The sequence below is a fragment of the Scyliorhinus torazame genome, chromosome 29 (assembly GCF_047496885.1).
Source record: "Scyliorhinus torazame isolate Kashiwa2021f chromosome 29, sScyTor2.1, whole genome shotgun sequence".
Taxonomy (NCBI): Eukaryota; Metazoa; Chordata; class Chondrichthyes; order Carcharhiniformes; family Scyliorhinidae; genus Scyliorhinus; species Scyliorhinus torazame.
The window spans coordinates 13,226,755-13,242,505 of NC_092735.1; positions in this window are offsets into that span (position 1 = coordinate 13,226,755).

Consider the following 15,751-nt stretch of genomic DNA (forward strand, 5'->3'; position numbering starts at 1 on the left):
TTTTTGAAGAAAAACACCTTTGACCACAAGGCAATGAAGCAGTGGTCAGCACGTAATGTCCTCTAGGCCCTCAGGGAAAAGGAGACCGTGGAGGACGTTGGATGGTTCCCTGAGCAGACTGTCAGAGTCATCTGGCAGAACGCCTCATCACCAGAACTTTCAAACAAGCACCAAGACCTAGCTTGGCTGGTGGTGAGAAGGGCCCTCCCTGTCAGATTCTTCATGCACACCCGAAGGCTCTGCGCCAATGCACGCTGCCCTCGGAGTGGCTGTGGGGGAAATGAGACGGTCACACACCTCCTTGTGGAATGTGCCTTTGCAAAGAAGGTCTGGAGAGAGATGCAGTGGTGCTTGTCAAGGTTTATCCCGAACAGATCTGTGACACAGGACTCTGTGCTCTACGGACTGTTTCCAGGGACACACATTGAGACAAATATCAACTGTTGCTGGAAGGTCATCAACTCGGTGAAAGATGCTCTTTGGTCTGCCCGAAACTTGCTGATCTTCCAGTGCAAAGAATTGTCCTCGACCGAGTGTTGCAGACTGGCACATTCCAAGGTCCAGGACTACGTGCTGAGGGACGCACTCAAGCTTGGGGCAGCTGCCGACAAGGCGCAATGGGGGAAGACCACTGTGTAAGGTCTTTCCAGCAAATGTACACCGAGGGGCGGGTAACAGTGTAAACCCCCCTCGGTCTGGGTCATTAACACTCCAATGTATAAAAGAAACATGACAATGTAAATGTTTAAGTAGGAATTGAAACGTAAAGAGTAATATGTGTGTAAGGTTATCAAAATTGAATGGAAGAAAGTCAAGGCAATGTGTAACTCTGATGGAAATGTACAGTCAAGAAAATTTGAAATGTTCTGTAATGTTTATGATAAATTTTATGAATAAAGTATATTTTTTTGAATAAAAAAAAAGTCGACGACCCAGGGCTGATGTTGTATCCCTCGGAATTTGAAACTGCGAACCATCTCCATGTCGGCCACATTGATGATGCCAGGGGTGTGTACAGTACTTTGCTTCCTGAGGTCAATGAGCAGTTCTTTAGTTTTGCTGGCATTGAGGGAGATTGTCGGAGAGACCTGAGATGTGAGGTTGTGACGTGGGAGGCGGAGCAGAAAACTCCAAACTCATGGACACAACCCCCCAAAGCCCACAGATTGTGCACTGGATTTATCAGCCCTCTGAAAACCCGGGGGGGGGGGGGGGACTGAGTGGAAGAGAAAAGCGAATCCTCCTGGATTTGGAGTGAGAGACTCACACAAGGAGCAGACCCGCCCCCTGGGAGTGGCGGTACAATGGACCAATAGGAAATAGGAAAGGGCGGGACTGATGTGTGATTGACATGTCCGCAGCCAATCAGCGGCTAAATCGGAGATGACATTTTTAAGTTTAATTGGTGAATGGGCACAAATATGCAAATGACTTTAAATCATCTGCCGATATATCTCAATAGATGAAACATTAACCCATTGGATGGCCAGGTGACGGCACGCAGCTACATTGTCGAAACCTAAAGAAATTAAAAGGTTGATTTGAACTGACTGGTCAGTGTGCAGTCACTCTCTTGTTACTATGTTTCCTCTCTGGTAGGTGTGAGAGGGAAGGTTTGTTGTTACTTACTTACTTGGTTGGCTGCTTAAGGCAGTTTACTTCTTGGGTGGAGCCAAGAGAAAAAAAATTTTTGTGCTGGGGAGGGGGTTGGGGCTCCCTTTGCGGGGATGCCATCTGCTGGTCTCCTCTTCCCTCTCCCTACTTCTCAGTTCAATATCAGAAAAGCCTTTCTGCGCCTGCAGGATCGAGTTGTTTTTATTCATTGTTGTCTGTCTGCAGGTGGATTCGCTTCTGCTGTCTGCAATCGTTGCTCCTCTTTTCCCTCTGTCTTTTCTATAGTAAGCCCACAGCTCCCCTGAGGAAGGAGCAGTGCTCCAAGAGCAAGTGTTTGAAACAAACTTGTTGAACCTGGTGTTGTAAGAGTTCTTACTTTCCTACAGAACTCACGAACCAGCGGCGGAGAGACAGGACTGACTTGTATTCCACTGGATGGCCCCAGACCTGCTGGAAGTGGACGAGAGGTTGCTTCTGGACAGCAGCATGTCAGAATCCACCAGGAAAGGCATCATCACCCTTCACAAGCTGAGGGGCGAATGGGAAGACATTAGAAATCGGCAATCCATTTCACTGCTGAATGTGGATTCGGGATGTGACCAGGGCGGTTTTCTCAGCCCTGCTATCCGCAAAGTTTGTCAGCGTCACCGGTCTGCAGAGACACATCCAACAGCTTGACTCTGTGACTGGTGAATCTACGTTTGGAAAACGGGTCTTGCATCTATGCAAAGCATCAAAGACACCTTGAGATGTGGAGCTGCCCTTAGTTACCTGCCCAATGTGAAAGCCGACCTGCTGTTGCTGCAGGAGTGTGGCTTTCCGCACCTCAGTAACTACAGGAGCTGGTCGAGCTGCTGGTCCCATGTGGTCAGGAGGAAGCGATTGTTGTTCCTCCGGCCTGGATATTCTGCTGCAGGGAGGCAACTTCACCATTGCCCAAGTTAAGGAGGCAGTGGGTGGATGCCTCCTCGTAATTGACGTCAAATACACAAACGCCCCTCTCAGACTCATTAATGTGTCCGCCCCTGACGTAAAGAGTGAGCGGCTGGCAGTCCTTCAGCAACTCCCACTGCTGTTGGCCACTTCCATGCCGGTCATTCTGGGCGGTGACTTCACCTCCATCATTGATGGGGCTGGACGGTCGCCAGGACCGACAGGAAAACAAAAAATGCCAAACTGCACAACGTCTTCAACAACCCTGCAGACGGAGCGCAACGTATATACACATGGTCACGGCCAGATTGATCTACCCGCTCCAGGATAGACTTGTGTCCCATGCATTCACGGTCGGGTCCACCAACGTCAGGCCGGTGGTTCTTCTCTGACCACTGCCTCCTACTGGCCAACTAACACCTACAGGAAAATCAGAGGCAGGGGGACATGGCAGCTGAATGTGAAACTGTTGACCCCAGAGAACATCGAGGAACTCAAAAGGGATTACTGTTAGAGGTGAAAATATTCACCCGAAGAATCATAGAATTTACAGTGCAGAAGGAGGCCATTCGGCCCATCAAGTCTGCACCGGCTCTCAGAAAGAGCACCCCACCTAAGGTCCACACCTCCACCCTCTTCCCATAACCCAGTAAACCCCACCCAACACTAAGGGCAATTTTGGACACTAAGGGCAATTTAACATGGCCAACCCACCTAACCTGCACGTCTTTGGACTGTGGGAGGAAACCGGAGCACCCGGAGGAAACCCACGCAGACACGGGGAGGATGTGCAGACTCCGCACAGACAGAGACCCAAGCCGGGAATCGAACCTGGGACCCTGGAGCTGTGAAGCAATTGTGCTATCCACAATGCTACCGTGCTGCACTGAGTACACATAAGTATACGAAGGCCTGAGTATACGTAACAAAAAGCAATTTGTTATGTCAGAATCCTGGGGTACAAGATCTGGGAGCTCCGCTGCCCCTGACAGCACCTTATCCCGCTTGAGCTAAGGCTCGCATGGGTTAATATATAGATACAGAAGCGATATCAGTTCATAACCTCATTTACATACAGCCAATAACCTTTATTCGTGTCACAATCATTACTTGCAACTAATTAGACCTATTAGTCCTCCATTCTCTCAGTCCATGCCATAAATGGTTATCAGGTTGTAACCTATTGCCTCTTCCTGTTGTCGAGAAGTTGCCAGCTTGTAGCTGGCTGGGCAAAACAGAGTTATCTTAAGGCATTTAGACCTTGAGCACACTTTGTGAATAGTTCATTGTCTTTGGATCAGCAGCTGGCGATAAGTTTTGCTCACAGTCTTTAGTGCCAAACACAGAAAGTACATCGGCTATGAAGTTAGCTAGAATTTGCTACAATTAGCTATAATGCAAACAGCAGGTTATTCACACCAACATATCCCACAGCCATATAATGTGAGAACAGAAATTAATACACCGTGAGAGACAGAATTTTCCCACCAACACTCCCCCCTGTTGGTCATGGAAGATGATTACAGAACTCCAACTGACCAAAATGAAACGAAATGAGGGGTGCAGGGTGTGTCGTAAAGATATACGGCCTTTGGGGTATGTAACCTCCCAGATGTTCCGTATGTACACCGCACACGTGACTCAAAGGTCACCCCTCACAAATAGTAATGATGTACCTTTTCTTCAGCCGTAATGTCAGGTAGTGTCTCAACATCAGTACTAGCCACAGGCACGAGCTGTGCTGCCATGACTTTGCAGCAGGAGTTTAAGCATACAGTTATCAGACAGCATGTTAGCAAAAGGGCAGAAATTAAGGTCACCCCGTACACCAGGTATGATCGCTAAGAGCCCCCAAATAGCCAGTCGAACCAGCCACCCGCACCTGAGTTGTAGTCGTGAAATTCCGCCCCAATTGCCTGAATCTTTGAGGCCTCCTTGCGAATGTGGGCTGCCAAATCAGTGATGTTTTCAGAGGAGTCGGGAATGTAAGTGCAACACTCTCTTCCTACAATGGCACATGGGCCCCCCTTCTCCGCCAGAATAAAGTCTAATGCCAAATGATTCTGTCAGGCAATAGTTCGCTCTGCCACTAATTCTGCTGATATGGCCTGAAGCGCTCGGCTGCCCTCACTGAGAGCTAATGCCAGTCTCTCGAGTGCGGAGGCCATGGTTATTAGCTGCCTTGCTGATTTTGGGTTACCATATGGTGGAAAGGCCATCATCCAAAACCGTTGTGCCTTGGCAATGCCACGACGGGACCGAAGGGCCGGGGGCTGGTTCAGAGTAGTCGCCTTTCTAATGTGCGGAACGACATAAGCTAAAAAGCAGCACGCTCTCCATTTAGGACTGTTAATGGCTGACCACTTCTGTGGGCGGCCCGGGATCCATGGATACACTTTGAGTCCGCAGACCCAGTGGGTTCCATTTACATTCCGTGGGAGTGGCAGAGTTTTTGATCGCACATGCGCACCTGCGCCGTGTCATTGTACCCGTTGCCTAGAAACGGGCATCTCCTTGAAAATGACAGTGGCAAGTTGTAGAGTTCGGAGGGGCAGCGATACTGGTTAGTGTAAGGTGGGGGTCCTCTTTGCCAGGAACAAGGCCCCAATTTTCATCAAAGCGCGGGGATATACCACCCAGTGAACCGAGTAAGTCCCCAAAATCTTTGCGCCTCGATATTGGCATCAGTTCATAGGGAGACAAGCTGGTCGTCCGGTTAGGGCTTGCCCGTAATTCATCAGGACAGTGGGTAAAACGTCAACGTACTGCTGATGTTTCTCTCCTGGGGCTTTCGCTAGGGCAGCTTTGAGTGTTCTATTCATACGTTCAACCATCCCAGAGCTTTGTGGGTGATATGGTATGTGGAATTTCTGTTGATGCCCATCCATGCACATATTTTCTTTGTAACAAGTCCAGTGAAATGAGTCCCTTTGTCTGAGTCAATCTGTAAGGGCACCCCCCAGCGCGGGATAATTTCCGCTGCCATTATTCGTGCAACCGTATTTGCTGTGCAGTTGCATGTTGGGAACGCCTCAACCCAGCGCGTAAATTGGTCAATGGTGATGAGACAATATCGCTTCCCTCTGCTTTGGGGCAGTGGTCTGGTAAAGTCAATTTGCAGGTTTTCCCAAGGGCCCGAGGTCTCGGCTGATGTGCGATCCTGATTTTAACGGGGCGTCCGGGATTATGCTGTGCACATGGGATGCATCGCTGGCAGTGTTTGGCTATATCTCATCCCATGCCGGGACACCACCAGTCTTTACCAATTATGTGTACCAAAGCCTCCCTCTCTACATGGTCCAAACCATGATGCGCTGCGGGAAGGGTCTGTCAGATACAAGCAGGGGCAATTACTTTTCCGTCTTTTCTCCAAATCCCCTTTTCATCCTGTTGACCCCACTTCGCACACCAATCCTCCTTTTATTCCCTTGATGTGTCTGAGTGTAATTTTTCAATATTGATTTCTTCAACCTGGGCACTCATAACAGTGACGCCGTCGACCAAGGCAGCCTGAGCCACCGTGTCTGCTGCTTCTTCCCGCTGTTGGGGTGTTTCTACCTTCTGGTGGGCTTTAAGAACATAAGAACATAAGAACTAGGAACTGGAGTAGGCCATCTGGCCCCTCGAGCCTGCTCCGCCATTTAATGAGATCATGGCTGATCTTTGTGGACTCAGCTCCACTCTCCGGCCCGTACACCATATCCCCGAATCCCTTTATTCTTTAGAAAGGCATCTATATTTTTCTTTAAAATGTTTAAAGAAGGAGCCTCAACTGCTTCACTGGGCAAGGAATTCCAGAGATTCACAACCCTTTGGGTGAAGAAGTTCCTCCTACACTCCGTCCTAAATCTTCCTCCCCTTATTTTGAGGCTATGTTTCCTAGTTCTGCTTTCCCCGACCAGTGGAAACAACCTGCCCGCATCTATCCTATTTATTCCCTTCATAATTTTATATGTCTCAATAAGATTCCCCCGCATCCTTCTAAACTCCGATGAGTACAGTCCCAGTCTACTCAACCTCTCGTCATAATCTAATCCCCTCAACTCTGGGATCAACCTAGTGAATCTCCTCTGCACTCCCTCCAGTGCCAATATGTCCTTTCTCAGGTAAGGAGACCAAAACTGAATACAATACTCCAGATGCAGCCTCACCAACACCTTATACAATTGCAGCATAACCTCCCTAGTCTTGAACTCCATCCCTCTAGCAATGAAAGACAAAACTCGATTAGCCTTCTTAATCACCTGCTGCACCTGCACACCAACTTTTTGCGACTCGTGCACCAGCACACCCAGGTCCCTCTGCACAGCAGCATGTTTTAACTTTTATTACTGCAGCCTGTTTTGGTAACCTCGCGGCTGCCAACAAGGACTCTATCTGGTCCTGATGTTTTATCCGGTGTCCCCAGAGGTAACAAATCCTCTCCTGTCCCAGGTAGTCATGTACTATTCCGAAGGCATATCTACTATTAGTGTACATGTTCACTGTTTTCCCCTCAGCTAAAGTAAGTGCTTTCGTTAATGCGACCAATTCCGCCACTTGTGCTGATAGGGAACTGTCTAACCTTCCCGAAAGTACTGTGCTCAACTCACCGTCTACTACCGCCCAACCAGTTTGTGTCGTCCCCTCAATATATTTCCTTGAGCCAGCCACATTCAGGGTGAGATCTGGAGTTACGAGAGGGTCCTCTTCTGTTAGCGTCTCACCCACTGCCTCACTGTGAGCATATATGGGGTGCCCCCTCGGATATAACCCCATCGGCGGGGTTTTCCCCGGTGTCCCTGATGATTAAAACTGACCGATCTTTGCGGATTAAAACGGACTCCCAGTAGGCCCGGCATAGGTTTGAGACTGATCGTAATTTAAATTTTTAAAAAATATATATTTATTTAAATTTTTTAACACAATTTTTCACCCTTACACACAAAATACCCCCCCTCGTAACAAATAGAAAGAAAACGCACATAGCAAGACATAAGCATGGTAAAACAATATGTTACAGAACTTTGTACATTGGATTCCTCCCGTACATGCCAGTTTTCCAGATCTTTCATGTATTATCTTGCTCAAATACCCCCAAACATACCTCCCTTCCCCCTCCCTCCCCCCCCCCTCTCGCAAGACATCCCCCCTCTTCCCCCCCGGGTTACTGCTGCTTCTGACCGACCTTCATCTAACGCTCCGCGAGATGGTCCAGGAACGGTTGCCACCGTCTGTAGAACCCCTGCGCAGACCCTCTCAAGGCAAACTTTATCTTCTCTAGCTTGATAAACCCAGCCATGGCATTTGTCCAGGCCTCCACGCTGGGGGGCTTCGCCTCCTTCCACATTAGCAAGATCCTTCGCCGGGCTACTAGGGACGCAAAGGCCAGAATGCCGTCCTCTTTCGCCTCCTGCACTCCCGGCTCGTCCACTGCTCTAAATATTGCTAGCCCCCAGCTTGGCCTGACCCGGACTTTCACCACCTTAGATATTGTTCCCGCCACTCCTCTCCAGAACCCCTCCAGTGCCGGGCATGACCAAAATATATGGACATGGTTCGCCGGGCTTCCTGAGCACCTCCCACATCTGTCCTCCACCCCAAAGAACCTACTCAGCCTCGCCCCCGTCATATGCGCTCTGTGAACAACCTTAAATTGTATCAGGCTAAGCCTGGCACACAAGGAAGAGGAATTAACCCTACCTAGGGCATCAGCCCATAGCCCCTCCTCAATCTCCTCCCCCAGCGCCTCCTCCCATTTACCCTTCAGCTCCTCTACCAACGCCTCCCCCTCTTCTTTCATCTCCTAGTATATCGCCGACACCTTGCCCTCTCCGACCCATACTCCCAAAATCACCCTGTCTTGAATCTCCTGTGCCGGGAGCAACGGGAATTCCCTCACCTGCATGTATCTAAAAGCATTTCCCGGAGGTAGCCCAAACTTCTCCTCCAGTGCCCCTCGGCTCGCAAACGTCCCATCAATGAACAGGTCCCCCATTCTTCTAATCCCCACCCGATGCCAGCTCTGAAACCCCCCGTCCATCCTCCCCAAGATAAACCGATGGTTACCCCTGATCGGGGACCACACCGAGGCTCCCATTGCACCCCTGTGCCGTCTCCACTGCCCCCAGATCTTTAGCGTTGCCGCCACCACCGGACTCTTGGTGTACTTTGCCGGCGAGAGCGGCAGCGGTGCCGTCACCAGCGCACCCAGGCTCGTTCCTTTGCAGGACGCCATCGCCAACCTCTTCCATGCCGCCCCCTCTCCCTCCATCACCCACTTGCGGATCATCGCCACATTTGCTGCCCAGTAGTAGCCCCCCAGATTCGGCAGTGCCAACCCTCCTCGGTCCCTACTGCGCTCCAGAAACCCTCTCCTTACCCTCGGGGTCTTATTCGCCCACACAAACCCCATAATGCTCCTGCCTACCCTCTTAAAAAAGGCCTTAGTGATCACGATGGGAAGGCACTGAAACACAAAAAGAAACCTCGGGAGGGCCACCATTTTGACCGACTGCACTCTACCCGCTAGCGAGAGCGGCAACATGTCCCATCTTTTGAAGTCCTCCTCCATCTGCTCCACCAGCCTCGTCAGATTCAGTTTATGTAGGGCACCCCAACCCCTGGCTATTTGGATCCCCAGGTACCGAAAGCTCCTTTCCGCCCTCCTCAGCGGTAGATCGTCTATCCCCCTTTCCTGGTCTCCTGCCTGTACTACAAAGAGCTCACTCTTCCCTACATTGAGCTTATAGCCCGAAAAATCCCCAAACTCCCTTAGAGTCTGCATGACCTCCGCCATCCCCTCCACTGGATCCGCCACATACAGCAACAGGTCATCTGCATAAAGCGACACTCGATGCTCCTCTCCCCCTCGGACCACCCCCCTCCATTTCCTAGACTCCCTTAATGACATGGCCAAGGGTTCAATTGCTAATGCAAACAACAGGGGGAACAGGGGGCACCCCTGCCTCGTCCCACAGTACAGCTGAAAATACTCCGACCTCCGCCGATTCGTAACCACACTCGCCACCGGGGCTCTGTAAAGGAGCTTAACCCAACTGATAAACCCCTCTCCAAACCCAAACCTCCGCAACACTTCCCAGAGATACTCCCACTCTACTCGGTCAAAGGCCTTCTCCGCGTCCATAGCTGCCACTATCTCCGCCTCTCCCTCCACCGTTGGCATCATCATCACGTTTAAGAGCCGCCGCACATTGGTGTTTAGCTGCCTGCCCTTTACAAATCCCGTCTGGTCCTCGTGAATAACCCCCGGGACACAGTCCTCGATCCTCGTAGCCAGCACTTTTGCCAGCAACTTTGCATCCACGTTGAGGAGCGAGATCGGCCTGTACGATCCACATTGCAGTGGGTCCTTGTCCCGCTTCAGGATCAAAGAGATCGTCGCCTCCGACATTGTCGGGGGCAGGGACCCTCCCTCCCTTGCCTCATTAAAAGTCCCCACTAGCAGCGGGGCCAACAGGTCTACGTATTTCCTGTAGAACTCAACCGGGAACCCGTCCGGTCCCGGGGCCTTCCCTGCCTGCATACTCCCCAAACCTTTGCTCAGCTCCTCCAAACCAATTGGTGCCCCCAAACCAGCCACCTCCTGCTCCTCCACCCTCGGGAACCTCAGTTGATCCAGGAATCGTCTCATCCCCTCTTCCCCCGCTGGGGGCTGGGATCTGTACAGCTCCTCATAGAAGGCCTTGAATGCCTCATTCACTTTCACCGCACTCCGCACCGTAGTTCCCCTTCCATCCTTGACTCCACCTATTTCCCTTGCTGCCATCCTCTTACGAAGCTGATGTGCCAGCATCCGACTCGCCTTCTCCCCATACTCATACGTCGCCCCCTGCGCTTTCCTCCACTGTGCCTCCGCCTTCCCCGTGGTCAACAGGTCAAACTCCGTCTGGCGACATCGTCTTTCCCCAAGTAATCTTTCCTCCGGGGCCTCTGCGTATCTCCTGTCCACTCTTAAAATCTCGCCCACTAACCTCTCCCTTTCCATGTCCTCTATCTTCTCCCTATGAGCCCTGATGGAGATTAGCTCGCCCCTGATCACCGCCTTCAACGCCTCCCATACAACCCCCACCTGCACCTCCCCGTTGTCGTTGGCCTCCAAGTACCTTTCGATACATCCCATCACCCTCCCACACACCACCTCATCTGCCAGCAGTCCCACATCCAACCGCCACAGCGGGCGTTGGTCCCTCTCCTCTCCCAGCCCCATTTCCACCCAGTGCGGGGCGTGATCTGAAACGGCTATGGCCGAATACTCCGTTCCCTCCACTTTCGGGATCAGCACCCTGCCCAGAACAAAAGAATCTATCCGGGAGTAGGCTTTGTGCACATGGGAGAAAAAAGAAAATTCCCTGGCCTGCGGCCTGGCCAACCTCCACGGGTCCACTCCCCCCATCTGATCCATAAACTCCCGAAGCATCTTGGCCGCCGCCGGCCTCTTTCCAGTCCTAGATCTGGAGCGATCCTGTGCTGGGTCCAACACTGTATTAAAATCCCCACCCATTATCAAACTTCCTACCTCCAGGTCCGGAATGCGCCCCAACATACGCTTCATGATTCCGGCATCATCCCAATTCGGGCCCACTCTACCGGCCCATTCAGGCCCCTCACATTCCACGTTATCAGCTGGATTGGGGGGCCTCCCCCCGCCGCCGCCGCCGCTGCCGACTAGCCATCTCCTTTTCTTGGCCAGTCCCGTGCCCGCGCCGCCCTCACCCTCCAGTCCCCCAGACGGGGGACCCCCGCCCCGACCACCTCTTCTGTGTCCCATTCCCCTTCGGCCAGTGCAGCAGCAACCCTTTCCCCCCCCCTCCCCCCCCGCCCCCCCCCCCCTCCCCCTCCCCGCTAGACCTGTGTCTAGCTTTTCTGCTCCCCCCATAGCACTCCCGTAAGTCAGCTGACACCTGCTGACCCCGGCACTGATCGTAATTTATGATTGTTTAACATTTCCACAATTGTATGTTCGGTATGTAAGATGGTATCGCCGGCCATTACTGTAGGTTCGCTAACCCTGATTGCCTAAGCCGCGCAGTCAAGAGCTGCCACGCAGCGGGACCTCCAGCTGCCGTGGGTGACTGTTTTGTTGAATAATATGCCACCGGTCAGCGCCTGTACCCGTGGACCTGCGTTACCACCGCTGCATAAAACTGACCCTCATTGCTACAATGTATGTGGAATGGCTTCCTCGGGTACTGTAGACCGAGGGCTGGGGCTGAGGTTAATTACTGTTTCAATTTTCCATTTGCGTCTTCCTGATCCAGACCCCAGTCTATGGTGTGGTTACCAGAGCTCCCCCCTTGCACAAGTTTTTGGATCGGTGCCGCTAAGGCAGCGAAGTTATGTATGAGATTCCGACTGTAATTACTGTGCGGTCTCAACAGGGACCTGGGATTCATGTTGCATTACATTCATCCCCCACTATCTGGCCTGCAAAATCCTACCAATTGTCCTGGTTTGACACAATTCATAAGAACATAAGAACTAGGAGCAGGAGTAGGCCATCTGGCCCCTCGAGCCTGCTCCACCATTCAATGAGATCATGGCTGACCTTTTGTGGACTCAGCTCCACTTTCCGGCCCGAACACCATAACCCTTAATCCCTTTATTCTTCAAAAAACTATCTTTATCTTAAAAACATTTAATGAAGGAGCCTCTACTGCTTCACTGGGCAAGGAATTCCATAGATTCACAACCCTTTGGGTGAAGAAGTTCCTCCTGAACTCAGTCCTAAATCTACTTCCCCTTATTTTGAGGCTATGCCCCCTAGTTCTGCTTTCACCCGCCAGTGGAAACAACCTCCCCGCATCTATCCTATCTATTCCCTTCATAATCTTATATGTTTCTATAAGATCCCCCCTCATCCTTCTAAATTCCAAAGAGTACAGTCCCAGTCTACTGAACCTCTCCTCGTAATCCAGATCCTTCAGATCTGGGATTAACCTGGGATTCACACCTCTTTAACCTGGGGTTACCCCATCTCTGGATCTGTAAAGATGATTTTTCTTTTCAAAAAATATACTTTATTCATAAAATCTATCATAAACATTACAGAACATTTCGAATTGTCTTGACTGTACATTTCCATCAGAGTAACACATTCCCTTGACTTCCATTCAATTTTGATAACCTTACACACATATCGCTCTTTACGTTACAATTCCTTCTTAAATATTTACATTGTCATGTTTCTTTTATACATTGGAGTGTTAATGACCCAGTTCCAGCTGTGTAAACAGATGAGTGTTAACAAACGTCCCTTTCTGAGCATTAATAATGTAACACATTGGAGTGTTAATGACCCAGACCGAGGGGGGTTTACACTGTTACCCGCCCCTCGGTGTACATTTGCTGGAAAGACCTTACACAGGGGTCTTTCCCCATTGCGCCTTGGCGGCAGCTGCCCCAAGCTTGAGTGCGTCCCTCAGCACGTAGTCCTGGACCTTGGAATGTGCCAGTCTGCAACACTCGGTCGAGGACAGCTCTTTGAACTGGAAGATCAGCAAGTTTCGGGCAGACCAAAGAGCATCTTTCACCGAGTTGATGACCTTCCAGCAGCTGTTGATGTTTGTCTCGGTGTGTGTCCCTGGAAATGTGCCTTTGCAAAGAAGGTCTGGAGAGAGATGCGGTGGTGTTTGTCAAGGTTCACCCCGAGCAGCTCTGTGACACAGGACTCTGGATCTGTAAAGATTTAATCAACTGCTAATGCTCGCATTCCAAGCATTGTTTTGCATCTTTGAAGTTGTCTATATATATGTTTCTGGAACATACCTCTTAATCCACCTGAGGAAGGAGCAGTGCTCCGAAAGCTAGTGTTTGAAACAAACCTGTTGGACTTTAACCTGGTGTTGTCAGACTTCTTACTGTAATTAAAAAGACCTAAGACCTTGCGAACCCCGCGGACTGAGGTCGGGCGGGGCATCTCTGTATTGCTGTACGTCTGTCAGGGGACATAGTGCGGGTCCCCTGTGATATCTGTTGCCCGAGGTAAAGGACGGACGTACGTACTATCTCGTTCTTTTTGGGGTGAACTTGAAGTCCTCCTTTCTCTAATGCCTGTAAGACTTCGGTCAACGCGGCGGTGTGACCAGGCGCATCCTCCGAGGCAATCAGCGTATTGCAGAACCGTGCTGCGATACAGGATCAAATCTACGTTCTCCAACAGCGAGCTCATAACACGGTGGAAAATAGCTGGGCTGTTGTGAAATCCCTGCGGTAATCTCATCCAAGTATATTGTCTGTCCCCGACTGTGAAAGCAAATTTATTCTGGGACTCTGGGTCTAACGGGATGGACCAGAATCCGTTTGCTATATCTAAAGCTGTAAAGATTTTATGACCTGGAGTTAAGTCATTGAGAATAGTGCTTGGGCTCGCTACTATGGGGTGCAACTTGTGTGTGAGTTTTGTTTAATTCGGAGTAGTCAATGGTCAGATGGAAAGTTTTATCAGGTTTTATGACTGGGTGAATTAGTCGTACTTTCAGTTTGCACAATGTTCTCTAAACTCTGGGCAATCTCCTGGACGGCGTGTCGTGCCTCAGGCTTAATGGGATATTGTTTATGGGGTGTGTGTTCAGGTTCGTTTACAGTGATAGGTGCCATGAGGACACGGCCTGTTTCCTGTTTAGTTGTGGCCGAGACTGCAGGCAGCAACCTGCAGACGGTGCCAAAAGGCTCAGGCACTGTGTCCCAGTCGCACTGTAAGATGCTGGCACTACCTACTTTGGCCAGATGGTGGCAGGGTTGGTTAAGTTTAACCTTATTCCCGTTGTGTCGTGGCCAGTGAATCTTATGGCTTGCAGTGTCTATCAGAACTTTCAATTCTTTTAAAATATCCATCCCCAGGACACAACCTTTGTTGTGAGGGCATACAAAAAGCTGAATCGGTATAAGTCGGTCAGCTATGTCTAAAATGACTGGCCTACTCTTATAGGCTCAGGTCTTGGAGCCCCCTACTACAATGTATATGTATTCTTTAGTCAATGGTAAGGGTATATCGGTGAAGCAGCTGCCCCCGTGTCAATTAACATCTGGCACTGTTGGCCCTCTAACAGGGCAGGTATGTAGACACGATTATCTGTCCCTGTATCAGCGGAGGCCACCTGGCATCAGGAGGCCTGTCCCATCCCTTTTTCCTTGAGCCATTCAAGGAAAGCTGAATGATCTTTTTGGTCAATTGTGATAGTTTTATCAGATTTTTGCCGACAGCTATGACACTGGTGTCCGGTTTTCCCACAATTGTCACACTTCTGTGCCCTAGCTTTGCAGTGTTTGGACTTACGCCCCACCTTCCCACAATTAAAACAAGTGCCTCATATTCGCTCGGCTGGCTGTATGGGCTGTGCTGCAGCTATCTTTTCCCACTTTCTTTGTATTCCTGGTTTCGTTCCCCAACCCTGAATATCTTGATCCTTTGCATCTACCTGGCTTGCCCATTGAACCGCAGTATCATCTGTGGGCGTGGCCACTACTCCCATTCTTAGAATTGTCTGGTGTGCATGAGAGAGTCCACCCTCAAACATCTGAATCAAAGGGGCATCGTCCCATTGGGGATTCAGTTGTCCCGAAGATTCGCAAGATGCATTGAACAGTCGTTCCCCATAATCACTACTGGGGTCCCCCTTTCCTCGTCGTGTCGCCTGGATCCTTCCCCAATTGACGGTAGGGTCCCCCAGGGCTGCGCAGATGGGTGTCTTAAACGCGTTATAGGCTGCCTGTTGGGCGGGACGGTCAGCGTTCGCCCCGACTGCAGCTGCCCAACCTCCATCTTGGAAATTGGCCGCCAGAGTCCTCCACTTATCTGCGGGACATTTGGCCCTTACCAATTGGTGAATGTCACGTGGATGCAGGTCGTGAACGTCCCACATCTCCTCTAAGTTTTTCCAAACGTTAGTGTTTTTGCTACGGGGAGCGAGAGTTCCTAAATCCTTTAAAATAATCTGTTTTTCCAACGGGGTGAAGGCTTTATTATCTGTCATTTGCATTATTATCGTAACGCTGCACGGGGGCGCACTTAATTTCTGTCACCTTTTCCCCCTCCCAGTGTGTAGTGGGGCGGAAGTGTATCGAGGTGGGTTTCCTTGACTAAAGGTGTTTAGGATTTCCGTAGTCTGTTGTGGTGACACCTGTGCTGATTCTGTAACTGTAATTAATTGATGAACGAAAATGATCCCCGCCTTTTTTGTCTTATCTCGCTTCTGTGTTTCCC